A 19,510-nucleotide genomic window follows, 5' to 3' on the forward strand; every position below is an offset into this window, starting at 1 on the left:
ATAATTACAGGAGAAAATGAATCCATTGATTAGTTTGGGATTATTTTTATAAATCTAGGCCTAAAAGAATAAGTATTGATTGGGGGAAAAACCCAGTAATTTTGAGGACAATAATGAAATTTTGATATAATCAAAACAAAGAGATAAAGGAAAAAGGAGAAATAAAGATAAATTTGATAGCCAACTTCTATATTTTTTCCATCATTAAAATGACTGAAAAAGTCACATTAAAGTCTTGGAACTTAATCATTATAGCAAAAAAAAAAAAAAAAAAAAAAAAAAAAAAAAAAAAAAAAACCACAAACTCTGAAATCCGGAGAAAAGAAATGCTAAAATTCATACAGGTACAAATAAAATGTGTATTATCTGGATGAGGAAAAAACCCCACCTTCTTTGGTTTGATTCTCAAATGTTGAAGTCACAAATATTTTTCTAGCTTTTTTACCTAGATAAGCCTTGACATTTCATTCTACTTTGCAATTTTTAAATTGCATTTTGTTTCTAACAGAACTGAATGATAAGGAAGATGGAGATAGAGGTAATTATTTCCATTCTCCAAATTAATGAATGTAAACAAATTCTATGAAGAAAAATAGATTTGTATTTTGTCATTTTAAAAGTTTCTCTTGAAATTTTAACATACTATGAAGAAAATGCCAATTGGAAATCATCTGAGGAAAATTCATGAGAAGATCCAAAAAATGCTGACAAATAAAAGCAGTGGGGGAAATAGCTTGAACAGACATTAAAATATTTCGAAGCTAGGTTTTGAAAATATATTTTTGAACTAGTAAAGGAATAAACAGATATATCAATGGAACATGAAACAAAGGTCAGAAAAAAGACAAGCAAATAAGAATTTAATATATGGTAAAGTAACCCTTCAAATCAGTGAGAAAAAAATGGATTATTCAACAAAATATGTTGAGCTCAAGGGTTGATTATGAAATATATGTGTATATGTATGTATATGTATGTAAAAACACACACATACGTATATGTAGCTACCAAATGCCTCCAGGTAAAATTTTGAAAAGCCATAAAAATATCTGGAGAAAATTGATGTAAATATAATTTTTTCTTGAGGGAAAGGACTCTTTAAGATTTACAAAATTTAGGAACCATAAAGTTTGTAATCGGTAGATTTGACAACGTGAAAATGTAAAACTTGTCTACATCAAGGAACATCATAAATTTTTTTAAAAAAGGAAAAACAAGGACATAAACATTTGCAACATACATAACAGATATCGCTTCTTTCTAATTTGAACATTTGAATCTATATGTACTTATATATTTATAAAACAAACAATGTCTGGGGAACATCGACACGATACATCTTTGCCCTGTGTAATCTCTGGTTCGTAGTTGCCCTGAGGCACCCACTCTACCTTGCCAAGACTAGTCAATTCAGTTCAGGAGGTTTCTTTCATGCCTTGACACTTACTGTCCCTAGGAACAGAATATGACATAAAGGAGATCAAATCCGACCAGAAGAGAAAGAAGAAAATCTGCCAATTCTATTCCAGTAGAGTGTGGAAAAGGGAAAAGTGGGGAAGTAAGGAATCAGGTAAAAGTATCTTAGCTCTTCACTCCTGAACCAAAATCACAGATAGGAGTGGGGTTTTAGAAAGGTAGAGAGAAAAGCCACAACAGAAGAGGCTTGTGCCTCACCCTTAATTTGAAACTCTGAAACAGAGATGAAAGAGTAAAAGTGGCCACCTGAAGTGGTCAGAAAGAGAAACAGCCCTGAGTTAAGGGCTTTCCCTTGACTCTTGTTTGAGGCTGAGAAGTTTCCAAGCCTGAAGAGTGGAGGGATTAAGCCAGAGCTAAATGGACAGTGACAGGGCTCCAAATGAGATGCAACTGAGGCAGGCAAGGGGGCTCCAGGCTCTGAACAAGACAAGAGACCAGCTACAGCTTCCGTAGAAGCTTCTAAGAGTATCAAAGAGTCAGATAGGCAATAAACCTGGCAGATGATTACACAGACGCCTTTGTGCCCTTTATCCACATGCTCCCCTCCCACTACATGGAATCACTTAAGTACTCACCACTAACACAAAAATATAATCGGATATCACTTGAAGGATCAGGGAGAAGGAAAGTATATCTTCAGCCTGAGCATTTACTTGAGATTGAGTTATCTGGGGAACAAAAGTCGTTAAAACTAAAAATATCTAAGATACTTTCATTGATAAGTTTAAGTCCTTCCTCACCGCTACATCTACCAACTGCCTTCTCCAGATGGGGGCTCATGAGGAAAACTGGACTATTTACAGAAAATTAATAAGCAAAATTTCCTTTCTTTCTGGAGAACAGTAAGGAAATTTGTGATTATTTTACATATACAAAAAGTTCTTTAAAAACAACCAAAAAGGCCAGGCGCAGTGACTGACACCTGTAATTCTAGCACTTTGGGAGGCTGAGGCGGGCAGATCACGAGGTCAGGAGTTCGAGACCAGCCTGACCAACATGGTGAAACCCCATCTCTACTAAAAATACAAAAATTAGCCGGGCGTGGTGGCAGGCACCTGTAGTCCCAGATACTCAGGAGGCTGAGGCAGGAGAGTCACTTGAACCTGGGAGGCGGAGGTTGCAGTGATGGGAGATCATCACCAGTGTACTCCAGACTGGGTGACAGAGTGAGACTCCATCTCAAAAAAAAAAAAAAAAAAAAGGCTAAGAATGTTAACTCATACACACACACACACACACACACACACACAAATTCAAAACCTTCCATATAAAAATCATTCAGCTTCACTAATTTTAAAAGGATAGTCATGAAAGGAACATGCATTTTTGTATACCAAACTATTAATCATTTTTTTAAATGTTGGTGAGGATACAGAGATGCTGACTGATATAAACAGGTAAATGTTTCTGGGGCAATTTAGCAGCATATTTTAAAAGCTTTGAAATTCCTTTTGTGATATTTGTCCCAAGGAAATAATTAAGGAGTCATATGACCATGTAGCTATGAGATCTTCTTTCCCCATCACTGATAACATTGAAAACATGAAAATACGAAGTGATTGGTAAATATATAGTTCTCTTATAAATAGGATAATAAAAATTTAAACACCCTGGAAGTATAGCTGTTGACAAGGGGAAGAGTTTCACAATGTATTGCTGTGGAGAGCAGTTACAAAACAATATGGATTCAAAAAAAATCATATCTCTATAGATTTAGGTAATACAAGGTGGGGTACCAATGAATTAGACTTCTTTATGTAATAGAGAAGTGATATTTAAAATTCAGTAGCAGGCCAGGCGTGGTGGCTCATGCCTGTAATCCCACCACTTTGGGAAGCCAAGGTGGGCAGATGACTTGAGGTCAGGAGTTCAAGACCAGCCTGGCCAACATGGTGAAACCCTGTCTCTACAAAAAAAAAAAAAAAAAATTAGCTGGGCCTGGTGGCACACGCCTGTAATCCCAGCTACTCAGGAGGTGAGGCAGGATAATTGTTCGAACCCAGGAGGCAGAGGTTGCAGTGAGCCAAGATAGCGCCACTGCACTCCAGCCTGGGCAACAGAGCAAGACTCCATCTCATAAAAACAAAAAAATAATTCAGTAGTAATTTTTACCATTAGTGATGATGATGACATTTCTCCTTTCATTGATCTGGAAGGAACCACATTTAGAACCACTAAAGTAATAAAGGCTGATGTTAATTGAGCACAAACTTTGTGCCAGGAACTCTGTTAACTCTGTATTCATATATTTAATTCTTAGAAGTACATATGACAAAGGCGTGATTATTATGTGCCCTATATTACTGATGAAGACATATTAAGCACAGAGCCACTGAATAAATTTCACAAGATCATCAACCAGAAGATGACAGGTCAGAGCTTTAAATGTTAGCCACATGAATCCAGAGGTTGCTTATTTAACCATTATTCTGTATGTAGATCTTCCCTAGTAGAAGAATCACTGCAAGGCCAGTACTTACTGAATTCTGAGAGGAAAGAATGATAATTATATATGTTTGGGCATGGCAAGGCCTGTTTTATAGATCCTCTTGATGGATGAACCCAGATAGTTACCTTCCCCCAGGAACTTATCTACATCCACAAATTCATGTAGGCGTCAAGACGATTTCTAGAAGAAATAGGATGAAAATCAAAATTCAATTTCTTTTGAGATTCAAACATTTGAATAGGTCTGATGAACTGGAGAGATCCTGGCTGAGGCTGAATGGAGGAAAAACACAACTGGAACCTGGAAGCAACCTACACAGCCACATCCAGCAAGTCTTGACTGGTGGACTTTCCCTTGACACTAGTGTCAAGATCTAGGCCAACAGAAGTGTGGGTTTTGAGAGCAGTGTAAAATAATGCCTGATCCAGCCACCTGGGCATACCTGAATTTTTTTAAAAAGCTACCTTGAGAAAAATAAAAAATGACCCTGTGTGCAATGAAAACTGACTACTAAGAGCTTGAACTCTGGGCTTACAGGTTTGAGAGGTGTGTCAATCACTGAATTTAACACCTGGGGAAGGCTGCTCTTCTCTGGTACTCCACAGAATTGCTGTGTAGAGTGGAAACAGTGAGGCAAACAGGGCATGCTAAAGGTTGTCCAATCTCTGCATCAGGGGATACCAGAGGAATTCCCTGGCTTGAGTTAGAAACTGTGAAATTCTTGCCTGCATCATAGAAAACATTGGGGGTGGGAGGGAGCAGCGCATGCAAAGTGGCTCATGCCTGTAATCCCAATACTTTGGGAGGTCGAGGGAGGAGAAATGCTCGAGACCAGGAGTTTGAGACTAGCCTGGGCACCATAGGGAGACCCCATTTCTACAAAAAATTTAAAAAATTAGCTGGGTGTGGTGGTGTACACCTGTGGTCCCAGCTCCTCAGGAGGCTGAGGCAGGAAGATTTCTTGAGCCTAGGAGGTTGAGGCTGTAGTGAGCTGTTATCACACCATTACATTCCAGCCTGGATGACAGAGCGAGAGCCTATCTCCAAAAACAAATGAACAATAAAACTACTAATGGGCAAGGAAAAATCAGGGCTTCATAATTATAGGCATGTAGGGGGCTTGGGAGTATCATGATTTTAACATCAAAGAAAATATGGCCTCATTTTGACTTCACAGACTAGTCAGTATTGAAGACATCTGGTTTATGTGTATATTTGTTTTTTGGAGCTAGGGAGTTAAGAGAGGCATCTATAAAAACCCATATGAAAGAATATATAGTATTTTATTATGCACAGTGGTTGTGAGGTGGTGGGATTCTTATCATTTTAAATGTTCCTTTGTCTATATTTTCTAATATCAAGTATTGAATTTTCAACAAAAAGCAACTTTATTTTAGGAAAAAATAATCTTAACTGAATTTCAGTTAATGTTGATCATACTGATATTTGTTTCCTATGCTATTCAATAAAAGCAAGCACTCTGTAACTCATACCTTATCCAAAATAAAATCACATTTTCTTTTTTTTTTTTTTTAGTTGGAAGAATTATTTTTTAATTCTGAGACTATGCAAATATTTAGTAAACCTACACCAGACTGAGGAATAACTCTGGAGATTGTTATAATTTGCCAAATTAAGAATCGTTTTTGAAAATTTTTATAGGAACATATTTGCCTTTGTTCTTTGACAAGATTCACAACTGCAATGATCTTTTATTTTTCAGCTTAGAAAAATAACTTCATTCAATGAATATGGCAGAGAAAATTTACAGAATTTTCTATAAAAGAAAGATGTTTGGAGATGAGACATGAACTGCTGCTTGGGTCATTCAAGTTTTATTTTTTGGAGCTTGTATTGTACTCCCAAACCAGTGACAAAATAAAAAGATTTAATCAGATTTGTGAGATGGTGCTATTAAATGCTGGGCTGCAAAATGACCTACAGCTTTCTCAAGACATTAAGCTGTTGGCAAACAACCAGGTTCCTACGTAGGCAAAGCAATGAATGTAAATGAGAGACCTTTTATTTATGATACAATTTAGTGATGAGGCCTTGATTCCTTCATTCTCAAACAACAGTACGAAGGGGATTTTAACATTCATTTATCAACTGTAAATTCAAGAAACTTCTGTTATCTCTAAGCTTTCCTCTACAATGCCTACTGGAAAAGAAATACCTTCTTGCACCCGATGACTACACTTTTTAAATTTCCCATTAACCATTTAACCATGAGGACTTGATGTGTGCTACAATATTGCATTGGGATCTGGTTAGTAAAATCCCTCTAGATTAGTGATATAATCAGAATGACCTTACTGGAAGGTCTTTAGAGGGAATTATGGAATTAAGAGATTGTATAACCTACCAACTAACCCACCTTTGTCATTTTATAGTTGAACAACTGGAGGCCTAGAGAGATCAAGGGTTCCAAAGCTACAGGTATGCAATGCTAAGGCTAGAATGCAGACCTTCTTTTTTTTTTTCCTGAACTAGTTCATTTTTAAACTTTCCAGTTTTGCAACTCACTAAGGAAGACTGCACCTTAACCTAGTTTCAATTTATTTTGGGTTCAAAGGTATTAAAAACCACTCTTTGTCCCCAAAGATTTTACTATTAAACTATTTTTTACAAACAAAATTCCTGGTACGTATTTTTATTCATTGACTCATTCAATAATTCAGGGTTATTTTCATGAGTCAGGCATTATTTTAATTGTATTTTTAAGCAGCATATTAGTCAGGGTTCTTCTGAAAAACAGAACCAACAAGATGTGTATATATACCTACGTATTTGTATATACTTGTCTCTCTCTCTCTCTCTCTCTCTGTGTGTATGTATGTGTGTGCAGAGAGAGAGAGAGGGAGAGTAACAGAGAAAGAGATTTATTTTTAAAATTTGACTCACATAATTGTGGAGGCTTGGCAAGGGTAGAACAGAATAGGGTAAGAAAGCAGGCTGGAGACTGGGGAAAGAAGCAGTCTGAGCCCACAGGAACTCTGCTGGCAGAATTTCTTCTTGCTCAGGAAGTTTGGTCTTCATCTATTACAGTCTTCAACTGACTGCCTGAGACCCACCCACATTACGGAGGGTAATCTGTTCTACTCCAACAATTTAACTATTAATCTCATCCAAAAACAACTTCACAGAAACATTCAGAATAATGTTTGACAGAATATCAGCATCATGGCCAGCCAAAGTGTCACATAAAATTATCCATCATAAGCAAGGTCACTAATTAGGTCAGAAGCTATCGTTTTTTATTTTTACTATTTGTAGAGATAGAGTCTTGCTTTGTTGCCTGGCTGGTCTCAAACTCCTGAGCCCAAGTGATCTTCCTGCCTCAGCCTCCCAAGTAGCTGGGAAATACAGGGTCTGGCTATATTACCCAGGCTGGTGTTGAACACCTGGGCTCAAAGGATCCTTCCACCTCAGCCTCGCAAAGTGCTAGGACTACAGGTATGAGCCACTGCATCCAGCCAGGAAATATCTTTAATGTCAGTTTTGGCTTTAAACCTCAAGAACGAGTTCTTGGTTCCTTTTTCACTGATGATGGCTGACTGTAGGACTAGTTAGTAGGCTCATTCTCTAGGACTCACCAACACTTAAAAGGATTAGTAACGTGCATGTGTACAAAAGAGTATTAAAGAACTGTAAACATTCTTTAATGTGTTGTCACAAAATCCAGGAAAATCCAGAGACTCATGCAAATTGCCATGTGAGGTGACAGCACTTAGGTTTCCATTCTCAGCAACAGGGGAAATTTTTAATCCAACAGCCTTTGTATAAAGCACTTCCCAATGACAGATGAAAAGCCTTAGTGACTCTACTCCCAAAACTGAGTTAATCTTTGTATGGATATTAGGCATCCATAATGCCTGCGTGCTTGGCTATTTAGTGTTCTGTAAAAGCGCTGAAAGTTTGAAACAAAGAACTCTGTAGTATTCTAGACCTTGACAAGAAAGTAGGGAGAGGGAGGGAGGCCAAGGTTAATGCTCTCTTTTGAATAGCCTTGGTTTGTTTGACCTTATTCCAGACCATCTGAGGATGGAAAACAGCCACACTTCAGATGGTGGACAACTATTAGGGAACAGGGTGAAAAAGACATTTATATTTCTCCCCCTTCCTCCAACAATGCAGAGTCAGCTTCTAATCTCAAACACAAATCTCACATTATACCACGTAAGTTTAGGTAAGTTTCCTCAGAAGGAATATCTGTGTGTAAAATATGAATTGCCCATCTCTATAAACTACTTTTAGTCTACTGCAAGGAAAATATGACTTTAATAAACAACAAATCATATTCACATTTAAAATATGAACTTTACTAAATGATAATTGTATTTCAAGATGTAGCCAGACTTTCAGAGCTGCAGATTGAACTCAGATCAGTATCTGGTTTCATGCCCTGTAAAGAATAATTTTTCCTCCTGGGTTTGAGGAGCACAGCAGGTTATCCTGTTCAATATACTCCCTCCAGCAACACTATACACTGTCATTATTCCCACTAAATTCTTTTGGTTATTTTCAAATCTATCTGGACCAAGATAGCTTAAGTGTCGTATGATCACTTTGAGCATTAGCAGTATAATAAAACAATAATTAATCCTTCAAAATGACTTGTTAAAATAGCTTATCTTTCTTTATGATCTGCATTTATTCATGAATAAAGAGACACTAGGATAACTAGATGTTTTTTAACACAAAAGATGTCAAGATGACATTTCAGTAACAAAGAGTCTACAGAAAGCATTCAAACTCAGGAAAATGTCCTAAATTAGCTGAAAATTTGAATGTCTCAAATACCAGTGAGTGATTCTTAGAAAAATATGTATTTCAAGTATATAATTTTTGCACTTTTCAAAGCAAAAGGTAGTTGATAAAATTAATTTTGATGTCTTTCTTTCATCAGAACAAGCTCATAAATTCTAATACATTCAATGCATATAAAGTTTTTGTCATAATTCATTTCTATTGTCATAAACATGCACTTCAAAATTTCCCTTTATTTTTTCTTGGGATATATGTCACAAGTCCTGAAATATATTCTAATATTTTTATCACTTTATTCCTGAAAATCTAATCAGGGTCATCTTGAATATTTCTTAGTTTAATCCTGAATGAAGAAGATAATGGGCTTCTAAGAGTAATTACACTTTGTTCATATATATCTATTAACAGAAAAAACTCTTTGCACAGAATTCTTCCTTAAAACTTTTGCAGTGTTTAATTACTAACAAAGATGTTAATTATTATAATGTGGGCTCTGTGGTTAACCTAGATTATAATAAACATCTCCTTGTTTAAGAAATAATGTGTATAAACACAAAGAAATATTATGCAGAGAAAAGTGTCATCCATTTAAAACTATTTTTAGATTCCAATCGCAAAAATAGTAATTGTGGTAATTTTAAAAGTTTCTTTTAATTTGAGATGTATATAAATTGTGCTGGGCCAAAACTTTGCTTGAGCCAATGTTAAGTAAACTCATTAACAAAAACTGTCATAAAGTTGTTTTCCTTTTAATATTTTGGATGGAAAAAATTTACTTATATCAAATTAAATGAAAAAGAATCTGAGATAAAGCTAGAATTTCTGGTGTGCAAGATTCGACAGTAATATCACCTAAGAGACTGTGTAACAAGCACTAAAGCAGTTTCCTCGGTGCCTCAGGTAGCAATGAAGAATCATCCCAGAAATTAAAATACCATGTGCCTAACCTAGCATTATCATGCTCTCATTAGTTTCCAATCTGGATTGCATAGTTTAGTAGTCCTTCAAAAAGTATGTAAGTATACTTCATGTGTTTAAGTCTTTCATCTCAAAAGACATACACCCATACACTCACACAGATATGCACACACACACACACACACACAAACACACACACTCCACTCCCATAACCTGACAACTCTCTCAAATACTGCCCTTTATGGCCACAATTACCATTGTCAATATCTTAACAGAACTACATCTTACTTTCTCTTCATCTCAGTACAATCTGAATTCTGCCCCATACTGTAATCAGAATAATTTTCACCACATTTTTTGTTTACTAATCCAAGAAAAGAGTTTAGTGCTCATTTGATTCCTCAGTATTTGGAATTGCTGACCACTTCTTCTTGCTAAAACACTTGACTCTTATGATGACATATTCTATTGCATTATTCCATCTATCCAGTTATTTATCACTTATTCCTTCTACATCTCAGGTCTGTACTTTAAATCTTGAAGCACTTCTGAGTTTTTCCCTTCTTGTACTGTTATAGGTTTTATCACATGTTGATCACTTCCAAATTAACATCCCTAGAATAGATGTCTTCTCTCCAAATTAATGTGTCCAATTGCTTATTATGAAATTCCAATTAAAGTCTCATAGGCACCTCAAAGTAAACATTTTCTAAATATCATCCTTTAAAAAGTAAGTCTCCTCCACCTTTTAAATTGCCTGTCTCAAAGCAATATAAAGGCACAAGCTCAAACCATGGATGTCATCTTTTCGTTTTGCCTTTCATTAGCCCCACACATTTATTCTTTCTCTGCTCCTCTATTAAAATCTCACCTTCTTAACATTCCCTATGCTGTTTCCGTACTTTCTCTTTCTCCATGACATTTTCTACCATCTAATATACCACATACTTTACTTATCTTAAACATTGTTTTCTCTTTCAAGAAGATAAGCTTGAAAGAATATCTTCAGGAATATTTTTCTGCCTTGTTGATAGCTAAGACAGTATCTGCACATAGGATGTGCTCTACAAATACAAAATTCTTGTTAGCGCTGTCTCTAGGTTTGCTTTTATTGACAGTTTTAATCACTTGATTATCGGATACTTTTGGATACTTTGACTTCTTCAAGTGTGTGATAACTTTTTTTGAATAGGGAACATTGTAGACAAATACTATAGAAGCACTGCATTATGCTGTCTTATTCTGAAGAAGGTTGAGTTTTATTACAGCAAGCAGTTAAATTACTAAAAGTTTAACTTATCTTGTTAAGTCTTGGTTTTAGGCTTTGTTAGGGTGGCCCATTCTAGTTTTTACTCTTAAGACATAGCACTTACTTGTACAGTGTGGCCTTTCTGGGATCTAATTAACTGCTTACGTGTTTCATCGAGGTCTCTCCATTCCAGCTGGGCTTGCCCGCCAACATCTTTCCTGCACAGGGTGATCTTCTCAGCCCTCAGCCTCTCAGAAGAGACTCTCTTCCAAACCTTCTGAAATCTCATCTTGTGCTTGCATAGTCCAGGAGTTAGCCAAATACCTAAGATGAATTTTCACTCAGATTTTTGTTTATTTGGATTTTTTTTCTCTGCAGCTTCCTATTTTTGATGCTCTTGTCCCAACTCTCAGGCAACTTAGTAGCCACATGCTATTTCCTATATTTTGATCTCTATATCCTTCCTTTGGCAAAACTGATGCTCTCTACTGGAGTCTATCTCCCTACACTATGGCCTGAAAAATGCTCTATGAGAGAAACTGTGTGTGAATCTGTAGCTTTCCTTATATGTTTCCTTTGTGCAAGGATCGTAGCCCAGCACTGAGCTGCTATCCAGTGCCTACAAATAGTGTTTTAAATAGTTGGTCCAGACCTCATAGTTATTTACAGTGGGAGCATATGTCCAACACCAGCTACCACATAATGACCAGAAACAGAAATCCAACACTTTTTTTTGAGACGAGTCTCCCTCTGTCACCAAGACTGGAGTGCAGTGGTGTGATCTCGGCCCACTGCAACCTACACCTCCTGGGTTCAAGCGATTCTCCTCCCTCAGCCTCCAGAGTAGCTGGGACTGCAGGCGCCTGCTACCACACCTAGCTAATTTTTGTAATTTTAGTAGAGGGGGGGTTTCACCATATTGACCAGGCTAGTCTTGAACTCCTGACCTTGTGATCCACCCTCCTCAGCCTCCCAAAGTGCTGGGATTACAGGCGTGAGCCACCACTCCCAGCTCCAACACATATTTTTGAATGAACCAATCATCAAATCCTATTGATTCTGTCTCCTTAATATTTCCTGCATCCGTCTTCTTTTCTCTTTCCCTATTGCCTCTACTTTGATTTAACCCATTATCCCTTCTAGCCTAGCTAATTGTTACAGTGCTCTGACTGATCACTTTGTCTCCAGCTCTGCTCTATTCCATAACATTTGTCGCACTCTTGCATTTTTGGGTTGTTCTTAAATGTTAATATTGTATGTTACCCTTCTTATGAAAACCCTCCAATGTCTCTTCATTGTCCTCAGGATGAAACCCAAACTCCTTGTGTACCTCTAAATCCTCACCTCTTCCTACTGCTATGTTCTTTCCTCTCCTGCTGAATACATACGGAGAGTTATTTCCTCTCCTGCTCAATACATACGGTGAGTTCCTGGAAAAGCATGGTTCTCTCACACCTCCAGGCTCTTGCATGAGCTGCTTATCCTGCCTGAAATAATCCTATATTCCAACTAACCCCGGTTGTCATCTGCTTAGATGCCACATCTTCTGCGGAATCTGTGTTGATCTCCGCGGTTGGATGAGGTCTCCACTTGTGTTCATCTTGCACTCTGCTTGTTCCCCAGTCATCATCTGTGTCACACAGTTTTATAATTATCTATTTACTTTTCAGTACTCCCATTAGACCATAAGCTTCTTGGGGCAAGCTCCATGTGTTATTCATTGTTTTATTCCTATTTACTAGATGACTGAATAAATATTTCTCGAATTAATGCATGTTAATGTCAGCAACTTGCCTGACAAGAATATATTCCTTCTCAATTAAATGTCTGCATTTCATGCAGTAAATACATACATAAATAAACCTCCCTCCAAGACTATTAAAATGGTAGAAGTCAAGGGACACATAATAATAAGTGTGACAGTAAAATGATACAAAAGAATGAAAAGCTTTGATTACCTGTGTCAGGTATCTATATATATTAAAACCTCAATATTTGGTTTTGTGTTATATGTACAAACTAAACACAATTTTAACAATTTTTTTAGGTCATAATATAACTGCTAAAAGGTCTACAATTATGCTGATGCATAGTATCTTAACAAAATTGCATCTTAGAAAGGAGAATACAGAACTAGCTCATTCTCTTCATTTTGTAGATTAAGAGCTGAGTTTGAAGGGAATCAAGTGTCTGGTCCAAGTTCTTGCAGTTAGTTGAATGGTAGCACTATACCTCAGGCTCCCTGGGCTCCTTCAATTTTCTTCAAGCTTATTATGTTCTGTATGAAAGAAACATTGACCACCACCACCACCATTTACTAAAGTCCTAGCATGTGTCAAAGGAAACAACTCCCTGACCACCATACATTCATTTCTTACTTTAGGACCCAATTAGGTTATGAGAAAAGTAACCACAAACACATTAGAGGAACTGAAGATTGGGTGGGGTCACAAAGAAGGGCCTTCTAAGAGGTGTCAAGAACTATGATAACATGACCACTGTGGTATCAATGTATAGTTCATTTATAATAATAAATAACATGGCTATTGAATTCTGAACTCCCTAACAAGTGGCTTTTCCTTAGGAGACAGTTTTTTATTTTGTTTTGATTGGATTTTAATGAGTAACACATGTGGCAGTCAAAGATCTGTGTATAAGTGTAACGTAGAAGAGGACTATTATTGACTTCTATTAAGTGGTGATATTGAAAGCCACAAGATGACAAAAAGTATCTAACTCCTGTTTTCTGAATCTATTCAACATGTGCCTTTCAGTGGCTTTACATACTTTACGGAACTAGGTGGGGTATATTAAAAATAAATAAGTAAACGAGTTTTTGTTCTGTTTTTAATATATGGCTGAAACTTAATACTTGTATTGATACAGTCTGGGAATCAGTTATACTTCAATAGCATTTCTTATTGTGATTCAGAGATCTAAATACTAAAAGAGTTTTCTACTAGAAAATGTCTCACGGGGGAGGGGGGAGGGGGGAGGGATTGCATTGGGAGTTATACCTGATGTAAATGACGAGTTGATGGGTGCTGAGGAGTTGATGGGTGCAGCACACCAACATGGCACAAGTATACATATGTAACAAACCTGCACGTTATGCACATGTACCCTAGAACTTAAAGTATAATAATAATAAATAAATAAATAAATAAATAAATAAAAGAAAATGTCTCACGGCCGGATGTGGTGTCTCACGCCTGTAATCCCAGCACTTTAGGAGGCCAAGGCGGGCAGATCACGAGGTCAGGAGATCGAGACCATCCTGGCTAACACGGTGAAATCCCGTCTCTACTAAAAGTACAAAAAAATTAGCCAGGTGTGGTGGTGGCAGGCACCCGTAGCCCCAGCTACTCGGGAGGCTGAGGCACGAGAATGGTGTGAACTCAGGAGGCGGAGCTTGCAGTGAGCCGAGACCGCGCCACTGCACTCCAGCCCAGGCGACAGAGCAAAGCAAGACTCGTCTCCAGGAAAAAAAAAAAAAGAAAGGAAAAAAGAAAATATCTCACATCATGGAGTTTATATTGTTTTTGAAGTTTTGACTGATAGGCCAAATTATTATACATTCCACCTTCTGATTCTGCTGCACCCAGTAGAGCTGAAAATATTTACAAGGTTGTCCTTATTTTTTTCCTCCGACATACCTATAAGCAGCATTAAATTATTCTACACTTTATAAGCAAGGACAGTTTGGCATTTAAGGTTCACACTCCTCTAGCATCACCAAACCATTTGGCACCAGCCTCAGGAAAGTAAAAGAATCTTAAATTAGGCTCACAAAGTTGACCTGGTTCTAAGGAAAGATAGCCACTTGAGAGTAAAGGTACTACCAGCACAGGGCTCTGCTTATGAACAGTAACATTTATTGAGTGCTTCTGATGTACAGGCACTATGCTAAGCACAAGTATTAATTCATTCAGTCATTAAACCCATTTTATAGATGAGGAAACTGAGGCACAGAGAGTTTAGTAGCTTGCTTGAGATTTACAGCATGCAAGCAGTAAAACTAAACGCCAGGAAGTCTGTCTCCAGAACCTCGCTTTTACCCTGGTCTTCTTCTCTACATATCCCACCTTTCCGTTTTACTATACAAATGTTGCCTGAGTGATCAAACTCTTCCTCAATTCCCATTTGACCTTTGTCTTCCTCACCAAGAGCCAAAAGCAGCTGAAAATTTTTACTTTTATTAAAATAAGTTTACTTAGGGTAGCAAGGACTCTAAAATTCAAGACTAGCAATTAAGTAAGTGGAGATTGGACAGGAAATGTTTATTTGTCCCAAGAGAGTCATTACAGCTCTCCTAGCTTAAGAAAGTGATACAGTATATGCTTTTGAGGGTTCCACATAACCCACATGTCAGCTGCCCCAGCTGGTATTCACCAGAGAATTCCCTGCATCTAAGGCCTTGTGCTTATGTTTTAAAATGTACTAATGGATATTAACATTATGATAATGCCAAAAATCAAATTCCAAAGCCTTATCCTAGACACATGGCTTTCATCAGCTACACAAACCTCAGGGGAGATTTTATCAGCCACTGATCAAAGGAAGCAGCAGGAGCTGATACAAGCACAAGAAAGGGCGTATGGAGTGTCCTCCACTCAAGTACACCCCAGAGCAGAGCGTCTCTAGGAATTGAGACAGCACATCAGCAACTCGCTTGTAGTATTCAAATGAATGGAGTTCTCTTTAAGGGCAAATCTCTGAATAGAAAGTTTAAAATCTGATCCTGATTTAACATGATTATTCCCTCACCTGGATGCATATTGCTGTAAGAGATACCTTACCCATATGAGGGTCATTGCAAATTGCTTCCAAACATAAATGAAGTGAAGGACAAAATCATGTGACTCCTCAAGTGTGCTTAGCTCTGCACGATAAAACTGCTTTATTTGGAATCACGGTGAAAGAAGAGGGAAAGGCATCTGCAGACCATGCAGCTTATTAAACAAATTTGTTTCTCGAGTCAAGTACTTGAGGTACTCTCAGTTCTAATTAATGTCTCTTGCAAATGCAGCCTCATAACTAGCATTCATTTTTCTAATCGTAGCCATATGTTCCTTCCATCGTTTTAACGATATAAATGGAAATTATTGATGTTTTTCACTGAATCTTTCTATTTAAAAAAAAAACATTTTTTCAGGCTGATGCTTTATGCTAAGATCAGTGGATGAAAATATCCCTCTCTGGAAATATTTTCTCACTTCCTGTAGTCCATAAGTAGGGGTGAGGCCTTATGTACGGTTTTTAAATATCGCATAAGAATTTTGCCTCTATTAGATCCATGCTACTAAAATGGCAGAACTCTTCACAGAAAAAACAAAAACAAAAACAAAAACAAAAAAAAAACAGAGATAAACTGAAAAGGGGATAGCTGAGTTGCATATACAGCCTGTAGGTTGAAGCATAATCATTACATCTCTCGCAAGGGAAGAGAGGTTGATAGTTTACAATAAACTTCAAGAAAATCGCTTGCTTATTTCCAGAAGCGAATAGCTTAAATCAAATTCCTTTACCTTTTCTAAATATGCCACATATGTTTTCATTTTAAGAAGTACTTCTTATGTAGTAAAAAGATATGTGCAGCTATACAAGATTTCAGAGCTGGAAGAGACCCTAATGATCACCCAGTCAGGTGGTCCATAACCCTCACTGTGTATCTTAAACATCTGACAAGCTTGCACACTGGTTCTTCACCAGAGATATTATAATTCAATTGCTCTGAGGTGGACCTGGTGGAGAGAGATATACTGTTTTACAAAAGTAGTCCTGGTTATTTTAATATGTGGTCAAGTTTGAGAAGCACGAATCTTGTTTATCCATCTCTTTTGGAGCCAATGATATTAAATGATTTGTTCAATGTCCATAAACAGTTATTTGTGACAGGGGGAGACTATGAGCTCAGGCTCAAAACCCCCACACCTGTGCATTTTCTTTTATAGTTTACTAATACCTCTTTAATACATGCTTTTAAAATAAAATTAATTTAGCAATAGAAATATCTTTAAAAACAAGACAAAACAAAACCTAGAACTACTCTTCTTCTATTCCCTTTTCAAGGGTTTGTCCCCATCTTTTATTTTTTGTCATTGTAATCTCTCCAAAATGCCAGCTGTGTGTTAGAAGGTATCACTGTATAACTATGGGATTAAAATAAAAACATTAGTAAATTATTCCAGAATCGCCAAGAGTGCAAAACACAAAAGAAAGACTCCTATTTACCCTTGTTTTAAAATATAACAATAGCAGCCAAATCATCACCCCATGGAAGGAACTGTATTCGAGTGTTGGACCCAGACCGTCTCACCGCATCTCAGCAAAAACTCTGTGAGGTCATATATTATTATCATCTCAATTTGACAGATAAGAAAGCCAAGGCGTCAAAATGTATTTCCCCAAATAAATTCCCACAATTTAGGTAAACTTTGCATGGCTAGGAACTGGTAGTCAGTTTAGTTTTTTTTTTTTTTTTTTTTTAAGTTTAATCTTAAAATCACAAGATGAAACTGTCCTTCAAAAGCAGTATTTTACCTTTAGTCATAATAAACTAATATTTACAAAGTATTTAAAAAGGAAGATTATACTCCTTTTTCATCTGATCTCATTTAGGTATTACAAGATTTATTACCATAATCATTTTGTTGAAGAGAAACTAAGGCTTGGGGAATACCCAATGTCCTCTCAGGTAGTAAGTGACCAAACCCAAATCAGAGTTTTTGTTGTGATTCTATATGCAGTACTGCACTCCAGCCACCATACAGCTTTAAATCTGAAGATTGTTTTCCTGGCTCTGACGAGTATTTCATATGGTCAGTTCTGCTAGAAAAACAGTATAAAACTTACTTCAAACAGCCAAAAAACAAATTCCTTGCTGTTCAGATTAAACTGTTGATTGTGCTGAAATTCACGGGTACACTAAAAAACAAAATAAACTGTGTCAATTCTCCCCAAAGATTTTGTTGTGCATTCTTTTATTTTTATTCACATAATCTATGTTTACTGAGCTGCAGTAAAGGATGCATGGGCTATTTTTATTCAGAGAAAGGCTATAACACCAGCCAAGCAGAAGGACCCATCCATGACCAGAATGCAATGGCCTTCATTATCTTCCAACTCACTCCTAAATGACTCACTGAGAGCTGCCAGATGGTGTTTTCTCTCACCCTTTGCCTTGCATTTATTTAATTATTTTAACATAGTTTTTGTTCTGCTGCCGTGATGCCTAACAGGCAGATACATTTGGGAGTTAGTTTCTTCTTCTAATATTGACCAGTGCATTTAGAAAATTTCTCAGACTCTTTAATAATAACACTTATTGGGTACATACAATATACCAGATGCTGAGCCAATGGATTTTTATATATTCCTCATTTAATCATCCGACAACTCACAAACGAGGAGGCTGAAGTTTAGGGAGGTTAATACATGTACCCTGGGCTAAACAGCTGGTCAAGAAGGTAGAGGCGGATAATTGGAACTAAGTCCCCAATCTTAATCTTTATGTAAGACTTCTGTGGTAGAAGTTACAAGCACTAACACTTTTGGGAAATAAGCAAATATATTAAAATGATAAAGAAACCCAAAAAGTTAATATTCATCCATGTGGAGAACGATCAGGTAGGTGACTAAGTCATCAAAAAAATGAAAAGATGTGTGGTAGACCTGGAGATGTGCTGCCCTCATCCCCCGTGCAGCTGCAGGGAGTGCTGTCAGGAGGCAGCGTCTAACATGGGGCTCCTTTGGGATCTGCTTTAGTTGCAGGGAGCCACCTTGTTTGCACTCTCACCCTGTCTGAGATGGCCTGAACAAAAGCCCAGCCATCCTGACTCATCAGCAATATTCTCTCTAGAGACACCTGCTGGGTTGGCGAAGGCTTTGCCAGGTCTGCTTCACAGTGTGAGATCTTTCTCCATCCAATCTTGCTTTCAACCATAATATTCCAGATATTCATTTGTTGTAAACCTTTTTCACCCAAAGGTTGGAGGAACCTGAGCTGTAACAATACTGCAAAGTTTTTGACAAAGAATAAAAATTATTTTATTGCTAGACTAGGAATTTTTGAGTCTCAAGAATCTTTACATGTAAACACACTAAATAATAATTTTTATGGTAGTCTCAAGACATAGAATTCCCCCAAATTGGGGTGTGGGCTTGGGGTGTGAAGGTAATAAGAGACAGGTACCTACTTAACTCTTCTTCAGACTGAACTGATCAGGTAATTCAGAACCACATCTGGTTTTGACAACATGCTCACAATACCCCCCAAATGAAGGCCTATACAAACTACTGTATCCTCCTGGGTCTATAGTGTTCCTAGTTGCTGAATCCATATTATTATTCTAGGCAGTCTGACGTATATACCTATGACATCAGATCCATATCAGAATATTTCTATAAAATTACTTCCAAGACAATTATCAAATATAAAGAGATTCTCCTCAATATGCTTCAACAACAGTCAAACCCTATGCTATGTATGGTATCAATATTCTAAATAGAAAGCATTGACTGACATATGATAAAGAATTATCAGAATCAGTCTCTATGCCCAGTCACTTTTCCACCCTCAGGTAGCCTCCCTTAACATCGTGCCTGTTCTTAGTACCATTTTACTCTCTATTAATGTCAACTTTGTT

Source organism: Trachypithecus francoisi, unplaced genomic scaffold, assembly GCF_009764315.1.
Source record: "Trachypithecus francoisi isolate TF-2019V2 unplaced genomic scaffold, Tfra_2.0 Lachesis_group13, whole genome shotgun sequence".
Lineage (NCBI taxonomy): Eukaryota > Metazoa > Chordata > Mammalia > Primates > Cercopithecidae > Trachypithecus > Trachypithecus francoisi.